Source organism: Petaurus breviceps, unplaced genomic scaffold, assembly GCF_028583685.1.
Source record: "Petaurus breviceps papuanus isolate PSGF00001 unplaced genomic scaffold, PetGlider_PUasm1.0 90760, whole genome shotgun sequence".
Classification (NCBI taxonomy): Eukaryota; Metazoa; Chordata; class Mammalia; order Diprotodontia; family Petauridae; genus Petaurus; species Petaurus breviceps.
Genome location: NW_027187338.1, coordinates 7782857 through 7798992, shown reverse-complemented (window position 1 = coordinate 7798992; position 16136 = coordinate 7782857). Strand labels below are relative to the sequence as shown.

At 38.1% G+C, this 16136-nt stretch overlaps 1 protein-coding gene across 9 annotated transcripts in view; it reads left to right on the top strand.

Annotated features, from left to right (window-relative positions):
• TRIT1 (tRNA isopentenyltransferase 1) overlaps window positions 1–16136 on the top strand; it is a 92839-nt gene that overhangs the window by 5143 nt on the left and 71560 nt on the right. The window contains exon 1 of one of the 9 annotated variants that reach the window (XM_069068028.1): window positions 11007–11092. The exons of the other annotated variants lie outside the window; for them this stretch is intronic. The gene's annotated coding sequence lies outside the window, so the exon portion shown is untranslated. Of the gene's footprint in view, window positions 1–11006; window positions 11093–16136 lie in introns of those variants that run through there. 9 annotated transcript variants of the gene reach the window in all.

Genomic DNA, 16136 nt, shown 5'->3' with positions numbered 1-16136 from the left:
ACTTTATCCTGCTTATATGGAATAATTTTCACTAACCTTCCTTTCCCTTCAATTCTAGAGTAGTCCTCTTCCCTTCTCTTTCCATTTTTCTCTTAAGATCATCAAGGTATAATAGAAATACTCCCAGACCTTGTATAATTAGACTTTCTCTATGTCCCCAGTTGATGGTAGAGTTGAGAGGGGACACATATATCATCCTATATTTGAATGTAAATAGTGTATTCTTGCTTACTCCTTATGATTGTATATTTTTATGTTTCTCTTGATTCCTGTGTTTGAACAAGGAAGTGTCCATGCAACTCTGGTGTTTTTATCAGGAATACTTGGAAGTTCTCCATTTCATTAAAGGTCCATTTTTTCCCCTGTAGGATTATACTTTGTTTTGCTAGGTAAGTTAATCTTGGCTGTAGGCCTCTATCTTTTACCTTCTGCAATATCATATTCCAACTTCTCCATTCCTTTGAAGTGGTGACTGCTAATTCATGTATGATCCTGACTGCGACTCCTTGGTACTTGAATTCTTTTTTTCTGACATTTTTTCCTTTGACCGGGAAGCTTTGGGTTTGGGCATTGATGTTCTTGAGAGTTTTCATTTGGGAGTGATAATTGTATTTCACTATAATTGATTTCTTTTATAATCTTAGGTATGTCATTTTATTCATTTAAAAACATTCAGAGCAGGGGTTCATAGGTTTCATCAGACTTCCAGAGGGGTCTGTGATGCAAAGAATGTTAAGAACCTTCCTCTGGTGACTCCTTCTCTGTTTATTATTTAAAGCCTTTTGCTGCCTGGCCGCAGCCTACCTTTATTACATATTACTTCCCTTGATGTATTCTTTGGTTCAGCCAACTTGGCTTTCTTATTTTTCTTCCTATGTGACATTTATTAGACTCTGTCATTTCCTTCAGGACTCAGCTCAATGATCAGGAATTTCTTCTACAGGAAGCTTTTCCAATAATGTATTCCTCCCCCAAATTATCCTGTACTGTTTATGTACATGTTGTTTCCTCCTTTAGAATGCAAGTTCCTTGAAGGCAAGGGCTTTTTCATTTTCATACTTGCATCCCCAGTTCCTAGCACAACAGCTTCATTGGATTAATTTTCCTTGTGTTTTGATCTAGACATGTCATCTCTCTCTAAAGTGATCTTCAGTTGCTCCTTATTGCCTGGCAAGTAAGGTTCAAATTTCTTACCCTGGCATTCAAGGCACTTGATTGTCTGCTGCTACTTTGCCTTTTCTCATTTTGTTTTTTTCCAAATACTCTGGGTTCCAACCAAACAGCTTTTCTCTGCTCCTGTACTTATCTTGTGCTCCTGCTGTTCCTTTTGCCTGAACATTTTTAAATTTTTAAAAAATTCTGAACTTAAAAATATCTTCCAAAGAGCATTTCCTTATATACAGAACATAAAAATAGAATTGCTTGAAACTGAATCTACATTTCATGTGCTTGCTTTTGTTAAAAAAAAAAAAGTATATTCCACACATTACTTTCAAAACTTCCCTACTTCTATGCTTTCTTCTTTCTGCCCTAATCTACAATTCGTTTTATCCTGCCTTCTCTTTCTTCTCCTATAATAACCTCAGAACAGAAGCAATCCATCTCTAAGGCCTGTTTTTCTTTGTTAATTCCCTCAATACCCTTTGAAGATTTTAGGATTATAAAGGTTACATATTTATTTTCCCCTTCTTAGAATATTAGCACAACATCATCATAGAGACTGTTCCTTGCTCAAATAAAGTTATCTTTCTAGGTTTCTCTTGACTCTTGTGTTTGCTTCTCATAGTTGCCACTCAGCAGTGGGCTTTTCATCAGAATTAATTGAAAGGTGTTTGTACCATTAAGAGGTATTGTTTTCCCCATTAGAATATACTCAGATTTTATATAGTATTTTATACTCAGTAAGTTATTCTTGGTTATAAGCCTCTATATCTTTTGCCTTTTGAAATACTGTATTTCAAGAGCTTTCCTTTTTAGTAGAAGGTGGCCAGGTCTTAATGTGATCCTGACAATCTGATTTTTGGATACTTGCACTGTTTCTTTCTGGATGCTTACTGTATTTTTCCTTTGATGGTAGGGACCTCTGGTTTTGGTTAAGACGTATCTAGGAGGTTTTTTTGGTTTGTTTGTTTTTTATAATAAATTTTTTTTCTTTTAAAGCACTCGGGGTTAAGTAACTTGCTCAAGGTTACACGGCCAGTTATTTCTGGGTGTAGTGCTAAGTATCTGTGCCCGGATTTGATCCCCAGGTCATCCCGACACTGGAGCCAGTGTACTTACTGGGGAATTTTCCTTTTGATTTTTCTTAAAGGAAGTGATCTTTGATCAGTGGTCCCTTTTCCACATGTTCCCCTGAGGCTTAATAGATCTGGTCTACTTAATTCCTAGCTATCCTTTAAAGCCCAACTCAGAAGGTCATGATCTCTTCCTTTTAGTAATTATCTTCCCATTGTACCTCAAAAAGTACTTTAGTTTAAACAGTTTCAGGCATGCTTGTCCTATATGATATTTTGTGGTATGTATCCATGTTTTTGTCTTATCTCTCATCTAGACTGTAAACTCCATGAAGGATGAGATGCATGTCTTTATTTAAACTTTTCATCTCTCCCAGCAACCAGTATGATGTTTTATACAGAATAAATTCTTAATATAAATGTCTATTGAATTTGAATCAAATTGATATACATGGAGGAATAAAAAGAGGGGGACTTAGTTTTAGGAAACTGTAGGCAGTAGAAATATATCATTATTATTATTTGAAGGTACAGACTAGATTTTATTAATTAGGTGTGGTATTAAAGATTTGGAAGTCATTTATCATAGAAAAGATTGGATGAGCTTTTCAGGGGACATAATGTAAAGAAGAAAAGGAAGGAGTTCAAGGTCTGCACTTTAGAGAACATTCATAGCTGGGAAGAAAGAGGAGAATGAATCCCTGGCAAAAATGAGAGACACAACAGTGGTGATTAAAGAGACATCTGGAAAAGCAGGATGTATTAGGGAAGACTAGAAGAAAATCTTATTGAAAAAGGGGACTGATTAACTGTATCAAATGGAGCATGGAAGCCAAGAAGAACTCGTCCTGAGAAAAGATAAACGAATCATTGCATTTGATAAGAAAGGCTTTGAAAAGAGCATTTTTATTTTTATTTATTTTATTTTTTTATTTTGCTTTTTTGGAGGACAATTGGGGTTAAGTAACTTGCCCAAGGTTACACGGCTAGTTTTTTTGTGTGGGTGTTAAGTGTCTGAGGCTGGAATTGAACTCGGGACCTCCTGACTCTGGGACCAGCGCTTTCCTCACTGCACCACCTAGCTGCCCCCGAACATTTTTATTTCTGATAGTACTAGGAGGTAACAGATATGAAATTTAGTTGTAAAATACCTGTAATAGAAATTTTCCCTTGAAAGGATTGAGGAAAATTGAACTTTAGAAAAAGGGGGCTGTAGTCTGAAATGAGTTTCTTTTTTCTTTTTCTTTTTTAAAGCAACGGAGACCAGTGTATCTTCTTAGGAAATGAATGAGAGATGAATAAAAATATTGTTAACTAATGGTAAAGGCTTACCTAGAGTTGGCCAGGATGAAATTGTAATGGGCCATTCTTATATGGTTCTGTTTTTTTTTTTTTTTCAATTTTGAAGTTAAACTTATGGTTGGAATGCAATCCTATAGTTGCTTTAAACACCAAATGAAACGATCATTTCCATATACATGGACAGAAGAAGATTGTGCATGAAACTGTAAATCTGTTAGGTAGCACTTGCTTTTCTTTTTAAGTCTATAATAAATTCAATATGTAATTTTCAAAGCTGGCCTGCTTCTTTGCCAAATTAAGGCAGAGAGCATTTATTAAATGCCTATTATGTGCCAGACATTGTTACTTCTGACCTTCCATTTTCCTTTGTTCCCTTCTCATTTGGGGAGAGGCAGGAACCTAATCCTCCCCTTTAACTCCCATTTTCTCTCTTCATTAAAGAAAAAAAATGAAAGAAAACCAAAACCCTATTACTGTAAATGGCATTAATCAAGCAAAACACATCCCCACATTAATCACGTCCAAAAATGTCTGGCATTTTTTGCTTCTTTATTCTATCATCTCTCTGGAAAGTCAAGTATAAATTGTTCTCATTCTGTTCACTATACTTTATCACTTTATATAAGTCTTCCTAGGTTTCTCTGAAACTGTCCATCCCATCATTATTTGTGGAACTGTAATAATTCTTTTACATTTATGTGTACAAATTGTTCAGCTCTTTCCCAATCAGCGTATGCACTCTTTGTTTCTGGTTTTCTGCTATTTCAAAAGGAGAAGCTAGGGGCCACTAGGTGATGCAGTGAATAGAGTGTCAGCCCTGGAGTCAGCAGGACGAGTTCAAATCCAGCCTCAGACACTTAACACTTACTAGCCTTTTGACCTTGGGAAAGTCACAGCCCCAATTGCCCAGCATTCCCCCTTCCAATAAGCAAAAAAAAAATTAAAAAAAGAGAAGCTATAAATAGTTTTGTGTTGGGTCAAAGGGTTTAGTGCATTTTTATTCATGGTTCCAAATAATTTTGCAGAATATATGGGCCAATTCATACCCTTTCCAAGAGTGCATCAATGTGCTTGTTTCCTGTAAGCCCTTTGCAACATTTGTCATTTTCCTTTTTCATCATTTTGTCAGTCTGATGGATTTAAGGTAGATTCCCAGAATTGCTTTAATTTTCACTTGTCTACATATTAATGATTTGGAGCTTTTTTCATGTGACAGCTAGGTGTTTTAGTGCATAGAGCACTGAACTTGGAATCAGGAAGGCCTGAGTTCAAATTTGGTTTCTGACACTAGCTATATAGTAGACCCTGGGTAAGTCACTTCTGTCTTCTTCAGTTTCCTCATCTGTAAAATGGGATCTCCATCTGTAATAATAGTGCCAACCTCTTAGGAGGATCAAAAGAGATAATGATTGTAAAGCACTTACCACAGGCCCTGGCACATGCCAAGTGGTATGTGTTAGCTATTGTTACCATTGTTGATAACTTGGGTTGCTTTGAAAATTGGCTGTCCTTATGCTTTTACCATTTGTCTCTTAGGGAAAATTCTGTGTTTTCCTTCACCTGTGCTATTTAACCTAGGAGAAGAGAAGAGATACATTGGGAGTGTTGTGCCTCTGGGGATTGGTACAGCAGGGGTCATGATAGTTGGTATGAGAGTTCATAGTATCTAGGGAGGATTGAGGTAGCTGACCACAAAGTGTGGTAATCAGGAAAAGCTAACAAACTAGAGTGAAAAGGGGTGGTGTGTACCCTGTGTTCCTGGAGGCTTTGTTTAAATACTGCAGTGATATTTAGAATCCATTTACATTAATGTTATAGACTCCATTATTATATTCTGAGTAATAATGTCCGTACAGAGATAATGGTCTTCTGCCCTGCCCCCAAGGAACTTGGATTTACTGTCATGGGAGACAGTACCTATATATGTTAAGACAAAATATGTAATAAAGAAAGAGATTTCAGGAAGCAGGAAATGCTTTATGGGGAAGAAGCTTTGCACTAAGTTTTGAAGTAAACTCATTTGCATTTGGTTTTAAAGGAAGATAGGGCTTCTTTTTTGGTGGAGGTATGGAAAGTACATTCCAACCCTAAAGAGTAGCTGGTGCAAAGGCAAAAGGATGAGAGATGAGAGTGTTGTGTGGGAAGTGCAGTTTGATTATATGGTAGAGTATATAAAGGTAATAGATAATAAGACTGGAAAGGGAGCTTAGGGCTGGTTGTAAAGGTTCTCAAATGCCCGATAGAGGAATTTGTATTTGACTATTTGACTCTAGGTGCAATAGGGAGCCACTGATTGAATGGTTAGACCAGGATTAGGAAAATCATTGTGGGAGAGATATAGAGAGTAGATTGGAATAAGCAGTATTATTAGAGGAACAAAGTAGGAGGCTATTATGGTAGTCTAGGTGAGAGATAATGAAGGCTTAAACCAGAATGATGGCTCTGTGAGTAGAGGGAAGGGGACAAATTTGAGAAATGTTTTTTCTACCATGTGAACAAGACTTTAAAAAATGATTTCATTTTCAATTTAAAAAGGGAAAAAACCCATTTTAATATATGCATAAGTCAAGCAAAACAAATTTAAACATCAACTAAAATTTTATAGCTCGTTTGCAATATTGAATTCATCTTCTCTTTGTCAGGAGATCTTCAGCAAGACTTGATGGTTGATTAGCTATATATATTCTGAGGGATAGTGGGAAGAGGAGGAAGATATGAAAGGAGCTTGGGTGACTAGAATTATGATGATGTCCTCAACAGAGGGAATTTCATCTTGGGAGTAAGATGATGATCTCTGGTTTGACCATATTGAATTTGAAATCTCTCTAGTACATCCATTTTGTCTAAAAGGCAATTGGTAATGTGGACCTGGAGCTTGGAAAAAAACTGGCTAGATATCTAGGTCTGGAGGTAATCTGCTTAAAGAAGGTAATTAAGCCCATGGGAGCTGATGAAACCTTCCAGAGAGTGGGAAGAGAATGGGGCCTAGGACTGAGCTGTAGATCAAATGAGATAATATATATAAAGCACTTTGCACAACTGAAATTGCAATGTAAATGCTAGCTGTTATTATTAATATTATTATTATAGATGAAGATCCAACAAAGGGTGACTGAGAATGTAGCAGTCAGGCAGAAAGGAAAACCCAGAGAAGAGGAGGATGATCAGCAGTTTCAGATGTTGCAGAGAGGCCAAGAAAGAAGAGGATTGAGAAAAGGCCATCTGATCTGGCAATTAAGAAATCATTGATAACTTTGGAGAGAGTAGTTTCAGATGGATGATGAGGCAAGTCAAATTGCAAAGATCTGAGAGGTGTGGGGAGTAGAGGCTAAACTTCTAGGAATTTAACTGTAAAAAAGAGGAAAGATATAGGGAGATAGCTAGAGTTTAAGTTAGGGTTTTTAAGAAATGAGTGATAATATTTATAGTATAAGGATATCATGAACAGAATCTTGGAAAGTGAAGTTAGGTTTGTTTCCTATGCCAGAGTCATGGAGATTAATATATAATAAGTTCTTTAAAAATTATTAACCTATGTGGGGGGCGGAGTCAAAATGGTGGAGTAGAAACAGGACTTTGATGGGGCTCTGGCTTCCACCTCCTCCAATTCATGTAAAAGGTGACTCTGAAGAAACTTTGGGGCTACAGAACCCACAAAATGACAGAGAAGCTAACCTCCCACTGAGGACAGCCCAGCAGGCCGGCAGGAAGTGGCCAGCACAGGGCTCTGGAAGCCTAGCTAGCCCTGTGGGAGCCAGAGGTTTTAGCCTCAGGGCGGGCCTGACCAGCCCCGGCTGGAGGGACTTCAGATCACCAGCAGTTGTGGCGGTTTCCAGAATTATCAACACATAGATGCTAAGGACAGAGTGAGAGATCAGTGCAGTGTGGACTTTGGGATCCAGTAGTTGAGGAGTGTGGTTGGCCTTTGCCCCTGGGGCAAGAAGCAGCTGAGGCGCAGTGGCCTTGCAGCGGCTGCCACAGGGCTGCTTCAGCTCTTGGCCTGCATATTGTAAGGGGACCAAGTGACCAGTCTGAGGGGTAATTGCTCTTGCTTTAACCTGCTTGGATCTTGATTGCTGTCTAGGGTGGAGGTCCTGGGGTGTGCGACCGGCTTGCCAGAGCATGTGGAGACTTCAGAGAGGGAACCCAACTAATACCTTCTGCAGCTGAGAAAACCCTGCGATTGGGATGAAGCTCCCGTCTGGTAACAGAGTCTTACTGTGGCAAAAAGCCCAAAAGTCAAGCAATTGAGTGGCAATATGAGCAAATGAGGGAAGCAAAGCAACCCAACTTTACACTCCTATTTTGGGGACAAAAAGGATCAAAGCATGGAACAGGAGGAAGACAACAAAGTCAGAACTCCTGCAGCAAAAGCTTCCAAGAAAAATACAATCTGGTTACAGGCCATAGAGAAGCTTAAAAAGGATTTTGAAAACCAAATAAGAAAAGTGGAGGAAAAATTGGGAAGAGAAATGAGAATGATGCAAGACAATTATGAAATGAGAGTCAACAACCTGACTGAAGAAAATAACACCTTAAAAAATAGACTAACTCAAATGGCAAAAGAGGCTCAAAAAGCCAATGAGGAGAAGAATGCCTTAAAAAGCCTAATTTGCCAGATGGAAAAAGAATCCCAAAAGCTCACTGAAGAGAATCATTCCTTCACAATTAGATTGGAACAAATGAAAGCTAGTGACTTTATGAGAAATCAAGATACCATTAAACAGATCCAAACAAATGAAAAAATAGAAGACAATGTGAAATACCTCATTGGGAAAACTACTGACCTGGAAAATCAATCCAGGAGGGATAATTGTTAGACTACCTGAAAGCCATGATCAAAAAAAGAACCTAGAAATCATCCTTCAAGAAATTCTCGAGGAAAATTGCCCTGATGTTTTAGAACCAGAGGGCAAATTAGAGGTTGAAAGAATCCACTGATCACCTCCTGAAAAAGATCCCAAAAAGAAAACTCCTAGGAATCTTATAGCCTGGTTCCGGAATTCCCAGATCAAGGAGAAAATATTGCAGGCAGCCAAGAAGAAACAATTTGAATATTGTGGAAACACAATCAGGATAACACAGAATCTGGCAGCTTCTACACTGAGGGATCGAAGGGCTTGGGATATGATATTCTGGAGGTCAAAGGAGCTGGGATTAAAGCCAAGAATCACCTACCCAGCAATACTGAGTATCATGTTTTAGGGGAAAATATGGTCATTCAGTAGAATAGAGTACTTTCAAGCATTCTTGATGAAAAAACAATAGTTGAATAGAAAATTTAACATTCAGATGCAAGAAACAAGAAGCATGAGAAAGTAAACAGGGAAAAGAAATCATAAGGAACTTATCAAAGTTGAACTATTTACATTCCTACATGGAAAAATAATAATTGTAACTTATCAAACTTTTCTCAGTATGAAAAAAAAAAGTTGAAGGGAATAGAAATGTATATGTGTGTGTATGTATAGACACATATATACATATATGTCTATACAGGAGGGTATATGGGCATATGAATATATATGTGAATGTGTGTATGTATGTGTACAGGTATACATAGAGGGCACAGGACCAATTGAATAGGAAGGGATGATACTTAAAAGGTGAAATTAAGAGGTGAGAGGAATATAATGAGAGGAGATGGGGAGAGACAGAATGGGGTAAACTATCTTATATAGAAGAGGCAAGGGAAAATGGTTACATTGGAGGGGAAGAACAAGAAGGCAAAAGGGAATGGGTTAACCTTATTCTCATTGAATTTGGCTTAGGGAGAGAATGACATGCACACTAAATAGGGTATGTCACCCTACAGGAGAGTAGGGGGGAAGGGGATGAGAGGGGGGATGATGAAAGGGAGCGCAGGCTGGGGGGGAGGGAAGTTGGAAGCACCCACTTTTGAAAAGGGACAGGATCAAAGTAGAGAATAGAACAAGTGGGAGGTGGGATAGGAGGGAGGGAAATATAGTCAGTCTTTTACAATATATCCACTATGAAATGTTTTACATAGCTACACATGTATAACATATACTGAATTGCTTATCTTCCCAGTAAGGGTGGGTGACAAGAGAGGAAGGGAATGAATCTGGAATTCAAAGTTTTAAAATCAAATGTTTAAAATATGTGTGTGTTGTGTATACTATTATTACTATTATTTTACATGTAACTGGAAAATAATACATACAGGCACTGGGGCATAGAGATCCACCATGCCCTACTGGAAAGTCGGAGGGGGTATGGGAGAAGATATGGGAGAGATCATATTGGAGGAGGGGATATCCAGTGGGATCGCTATTTTGGGGTGTTGTGTAGGGGAAAAACGGGGAGAAAATTTGCAACTCAAAATCTTGCAGAAATGAATGATGCAAACTAGAAGTTAATAAAGCATTTGATTAAAAACATTATTAAACTCGGATTTGCTAGTTGGCATTCACTTTTAATAACACCTTGAATTTCTGTGTAATTTCTCAACTCAGACAGTGAAAATAGCTTAGTCTGATTCACTGTGGCCATCTAGAGCATGGGGTTCTGCTGTTTTATACTTCTACTTTTTGAATTTCATCTTGTGCTCCTCTGTATTGAAGGCACATGCTTTTAATTCTTAACTCTTTATGCAAGCATTCTGTTACAGAAGGTTAATTTGAAACCAAAATGGCATTTAGATGGTCAAAAGATTACTGTTCTCCCTAGTTAACATGCTGTCTGGTATATTTGAATGACAATTAGCTGGAATTAGTGAATTAAGCAGTTTGGCTTTACAGTGGATAGAGTGCTTGCCTTGGAGTCAGGAAGACTCATCTTCATGAGTTCAAATGTGACCTCAAGAAGTTTACCAACTGACCCTGGACAAGTCTCTTAACCCCTTTTGCTTCAGTATCCTTGTCTGTAAAATGAGCTGGAGAAGGAAATGGCAACCCACTCTTTTGTTTTTGCCTAGAAAACCCCAAATGGGGTCATGAAGAATCAGACAGGACTGAAAAACAGCTCAACAACAGTTGGATTACACTATTGAACAGTTCCAGAATTTGAGAGGCAGTGTGGTATAATGGACAGAGAACTCTGGGTTTAGAGTCAAAAAAAGCCCAGATTCAAATTCTCTTTCCACGTATAAGCTGTAACTATGGCAAATCACTTCACCTCTTTCCTCATCTGTAAAATGTAGGTAATGACACTTGTGCTACCTACCTCATGGAACTACTGTCCAGATCAACTGTGGTGTGCAAAACACTTTGGATTCAAGGGAAATATTTTTTAATTTAATTTTTTCAATTACAGAAAATTATTTTATTTTTTCCCACCTCTTCATTAAAAAAACTAAACAAAATTTTTGTAATAAATAAGCATAGTCAAAAAACAAATTCCTGCATTGTTCACACCCCCAAACCTTTTGTCTCATTTTATACCTCTGGTGTATGAAGTACTGCTTTCTTAAGCCTTAAAACATATTATATGTTTGATGTTTGCCTTTAGGGGCATACTGCCACTGTCCTCCCTGCTCTGTTCTTTGTAGCCTCATCTTTGGGACTTTGAGCTCATGGACCAACTCCTGACACATAGTAAGTTATTAAATGCTTATTGAATGGATAAAGTTATACCTCCCAATCCCCCAGTGACTCTGACTCTCTCTCTCTCTCTCTCTCTCTCTCTCTCTCTCCCCCCCCTCCCTTCAAGGTCTGAATCCCAAAGAGATTTTTAAAAAGGGAAAAAAAACAAAATTTGTATAAAAATGTTTATAGCAGTTTTTTTGTGGTATATAAGAATTGGAAATGGAGGGGATACCCATAAATTGAGGAATGGCTGAACAAGTTGTGGTATATGATTATAATGGAATATTATTGTGTTATAAGAAATGACAAGCAGGATGATTTTGGAAAAACCTAGGAAGATGTATATGAACTGATACAAAGTGAGCAGAACCAGGGGAACCGTACGTAACCAGCAGAATAGCAATATCATCTGATAAACAACTATGAATGACTTAACTATTCTCAGCAATACAATGATCCAAGAGAATCCCAAAGGACTCCTGATGAAAAATGCTTTCCGGCTCTAGAGAAATAACTGATGTGGTCTGAATACAGACTGAAGCATACTATTTTTCTTTCTTTTGTTTGAATCTTCTTGCACAAAATGACTAATAGGGAAATGTTTTACATGATTGCAACCTATATCAGATTGCTTACCCTTTCAGGGAAGAGGGAGGGATAGAATTTAGAACTCAGAACTTAAAAAAAAATATTAAAAATTGTTTTTACATGTATTTGTGTATTATATTTATACACATATAATACAATATATAAATATATATGTACATATATACATATAAATACAATTTGGGGGAAAATAATTGTTTTTTTTTTTAAATCCTGTAACCACAAACTCTTTATTTAACCTTTCTGAATCTAAGTTTTCTCCTCTGTAAAATGGAGACAGTGATGCCTTAATTCCCTAAGTTAGAGGCTTATTGAGAGGCTCAAATGAGATAGTTTATGTTAAGTCTCTGCAACCCTTAAAGTACCAGGTATAAATATCAGCTATTGTTGTTAGTAGGGAGAGCTATGGAATTGAAAGCTAACAACTTATTATTATTATTATTATTATTATTCTTGCTTTTTGGAGGGGGGAAGGAAGGGCAGTTGGGGTTAAGTGACTTGCCCAAGGTCACACAGCTAGTAAGTGTTAAGTGTCTGGGGCTGGATTTGAACTCAGGTCCTCCTGACTCCAGGGCTAGTGCTCTATTCACTGTGCCATCTAGCCACCCTGTTAACTTTTTTTCTGTTTTCACTCTCTTTTTCTTGACTATGGAACCCAGTTCCCCTAACTGTTGTCTTTAATCCATCAAAAGAAGAGAAAGAGAATGAAATAAGCATCTGTTAAACTTCTACTGTGTGCCTGGTACTGTACTAATAAGCACTTTACAAATATGTCATTTGATTCCTAGAACAACTCTGGGAGTTAGGTGCTCCAATTTTACATTTGAGGTAACCGAGGTAGAAGTTAAGTGACTTACCAGAGAAGAGACACAGGTAGTGTCAGAGGCTGGATTTGAATTCAGGTCTTCCCAGAGCTCTGTTCATTGGGCCACCAAGTTGTCTCTGCTTAGAGATTTTAAAAAGAGCATGAGGCCCTGAATCTTTTGGAACAGGGGTCTGCAAGCTACAACCTACTGACTAAATTTTGTATGGCCCTGTGAGTTAAGAATGGTGTGTGTGTGTGGGGGGGGGTGGCTAGGTGGTGTAGCCAATAGAGCACTGGCCCTGGAGTCAGGAGGACCTGAGTTCAAATGTGGCCTCAAATGCTTAATACTTATTAGTCGGGTGACCTTGGGCAAGTCGCTTAACCCCAATTGCCCTCCAAAAAACAAAACAAAACAAAACCGGTGTGTGTATTTGTTTATATAAATCCAATAGAACCTTATTCAAATGTTCTTAATTTGCCTGTAGTTTGCCTGTCTTTGCTTTAGAGCAGAAGTTTCTTAACTTTTTTTTGTCATGGACCCCTTTGATATTCTACTGAAGCCTATGAACCCCTTCTCAGATTGTTTTCTAAATGCTTAAAATCAAATTGATGGTTTACACAAGAAACCAGTTGCATTGAAATACAGAAGACATACATTCTAGGGGTAGGTCTTAACTACAGTAATTTTGAAGTACAGATGAATATAAACCTTTTGAGCCATTTGTAGCAAATGTAGTGTGTTGTAAGAATATTTTATTTCTCTTGGTACAACACAGTTACTACTAATACTTTTGTTTTTTGGTTATTTTCGTAACTGAAGGAAATACTAAATTTCAATTAGAAGTTAAGATGCAATTTTTTCCCTGTCAGAGTTCATGGACCCTCTTGGACCTTCCCAATGGCCAACCCTATTCCTCTTTCAACTCTTCATAATATGCTTATATCTTGGCATGTTTGTATTTTCTATATCAAGTGTGACTATAATTATAAGGTCATAGATGTAAAACTGGAAGGGACTCCAGAGGTCATCTAGTCCAAACCTTTTCATTTTACAGATAAGGAAACTGAGGCCCAGAGATGTTAAGTGACTTGTCTAAGGTCATACAGGGTAATAAAGGGTACAGCCAGGATTGTAATCTATGTCTTGACTCCAAATCTAGCTTTTTTTGCATTGTAGCATTCTTTACCTTAAATGTTGAACCCAGAATAAAAGAATATGCTAATATTGTGGAATAATTATCGTTCCATTCTTTCAGGGTTAGCTGTGGCTAGGTAACGTTTACAAATAATGACTAGTAAATTATGCTAATCATCTTTAACAAAATAACTTCAGCATACTTGCAGGCTGTGTACTGTGGACATGCTTTGAACCCTCCCCCTGCCCCCAGTTTGTGAATTAAAAGTATGTTTTGTGAGTTACTGTAGTTATGATTAAAGTGTATTTATATTTTTGAGTTAAAGGCCAAAGAGAGGTATGAAATTTAGTTATTTGGGAAATATATTCTGTTATTGTTATTATCTCCTTCTTTGACTTCTAAAATACTGTTCTTTCATGGTTATTTCTCTTCTCTGATTGTTCCTTGATTTCCTTCACTGGTTCCTTTTCCACCCCCTTTATGTGGATGTCCTCCAAGACTCCTCCCTTCTTTAAGTTTTTCTTGTTCTCCCCACCTTGTAGATCTTGTCCACTTACATAACTTCAGTTAGCACTGTTCATCCCTTTTTACTGACTTCAGTTATTATCTCTCTGCTAATGGCTGTCGAACCTCTATTTGTATTTCAGACTTAACTCTTCTACTGCTCACTACACCCGCCCACCCCAACTAGGTCTTTTCCCTAACTGCTATATTGTTAAAGATTGCAGTGTTCTCTCAGCTATACCCAGGAAACTTTGAGTCTTCCTCCCCCTCATTCCCCTCCATTTCTGCTTATAATCCTTTTTCTGATTTTATTAATGAAATCTGTTAGGAATATATTTTGAGAGGGTCCCCTACAGTCTTTTTTTTTTTTTTTAAGCAATTGGAGTTAAGTAACTTGCTCAAGGTTACACAGCCAGGTGTTTCTGGGCGGGTGCTAAATGTCTGAGCCTGGATTCGATCCCCAGGTCATCCTGACACTGGAGCCAGTGCTCTTACTCGCTGTGCTACCTGTCCGCCCCTGGGAGTACAATCTTAGTGCTTGTACTTTGTGACATTTATTTTGATTCATTAAAAGCTTGTTTCTTTTCTTTTTTTTTTTCCTTGTTCTTGGGTCTTTCCTGTGGCTCAGTGAAGTTCAACTTTGAATGGAGGTGAACCAGAAATCTCAGGGTAAAACTCTCCCAAAGTGTATTTATTTAATACTTATATTCACTGGCATTTGATTTGTTGTAGTCTTACTCAGAACAATAACAATAACTAATATTTCATACAGTGCTTTAAGGTTTGTAAAACAGTTCATGTTCTCTCATTTGATCATCACAACTCCCATGTGAAGTAGGTGCTATTATTAACTTCATTCTATAGATGAGGAAACTGATATTGAGTATGGCTAAGTGATTGGTCCTAGGCAGGATTCAAACTCAGGTCATTATGAATCCCATGCTAGCACTCTCTCTGACATTTAGCTGATCCTAGAAAAATGTAGAGCAGAATTATGAAATCTGCCATTTGTACAGCCCCCAGAGTTGACTGTTTTCAATTTATTGGTGAGTGCTAGGAATACAGAGATGAAAGGGACACAATCCCTGACGTCAAGGAATTTTTACTCGTTTTAATGATTTTAAGGATTAAAAGACTGGTTTCCTCTTTTCTCAATGTTTCTTTCCCTTTATTAAGATGACACTCAAATTAATCAAATTCATATTGATGCTATGCATTATATCTACAGAGAACCCTTTTTTCTCCTACAAGTATTTTAATAGGATGGTTGGAGATAGTGTGCTTCTTAGCACACAAGTGAGAATACTGGGATTGACTCAGGAGACTTGGGTTTTTGTGTTGTCTCTACTCCGTGCTAGTGGTTTGACCGTGGGCTAGTCTTTTTTCTTTGGGTCCTAATTTCCTCCTTTGTAAAATGAGGAGATTGGTTTAGATGAGGACTGGAAGGTCCCTCCCCGTTCTGCTATCCTATGATTCTGTGAGTGTTTATAGAGTATAATACCCTTGCAATTTGCCTTGTCAGCTTATCATTCTGTACCATTTGACAGAGGCTAAGTTCCAGCCCTCTGTCCATTCATGGGAAATGCCTGGTCCTGGTTTTGCAAACATCAGACAAATGCTGGCAGTGTTTGGGCAGCTGTTGGAGTAGAAGTCATGGTGGAGTGGGGTGGGTAGTATGTGAGGGTGAGGGGGGTTCCAGAGACCACCTGTTGTGATAATGTAGGCATGAGGCCTGGTACACAGTGACCCCTTTATTAATAGAATACTTCTGTAGCTAAGCACTAGAGCCACAGAGCCCAGAGGGTACTGGACTAACCCTCCCCACTGTGGCTCAGATACCCAATTATTCTGATTTAGGCTTTCAGTCTCCTGCTTGTTCAGCATAAGCAGTCTCTATGGGGAGTTGACATCCTCTGTCTATGCGGCATTGCTCATTTTCGGGTGAAGACAGATGGTCCCCTGCAAGGCTGAGCTGTGGATTCCTGCACAGCTGACAGGGCAA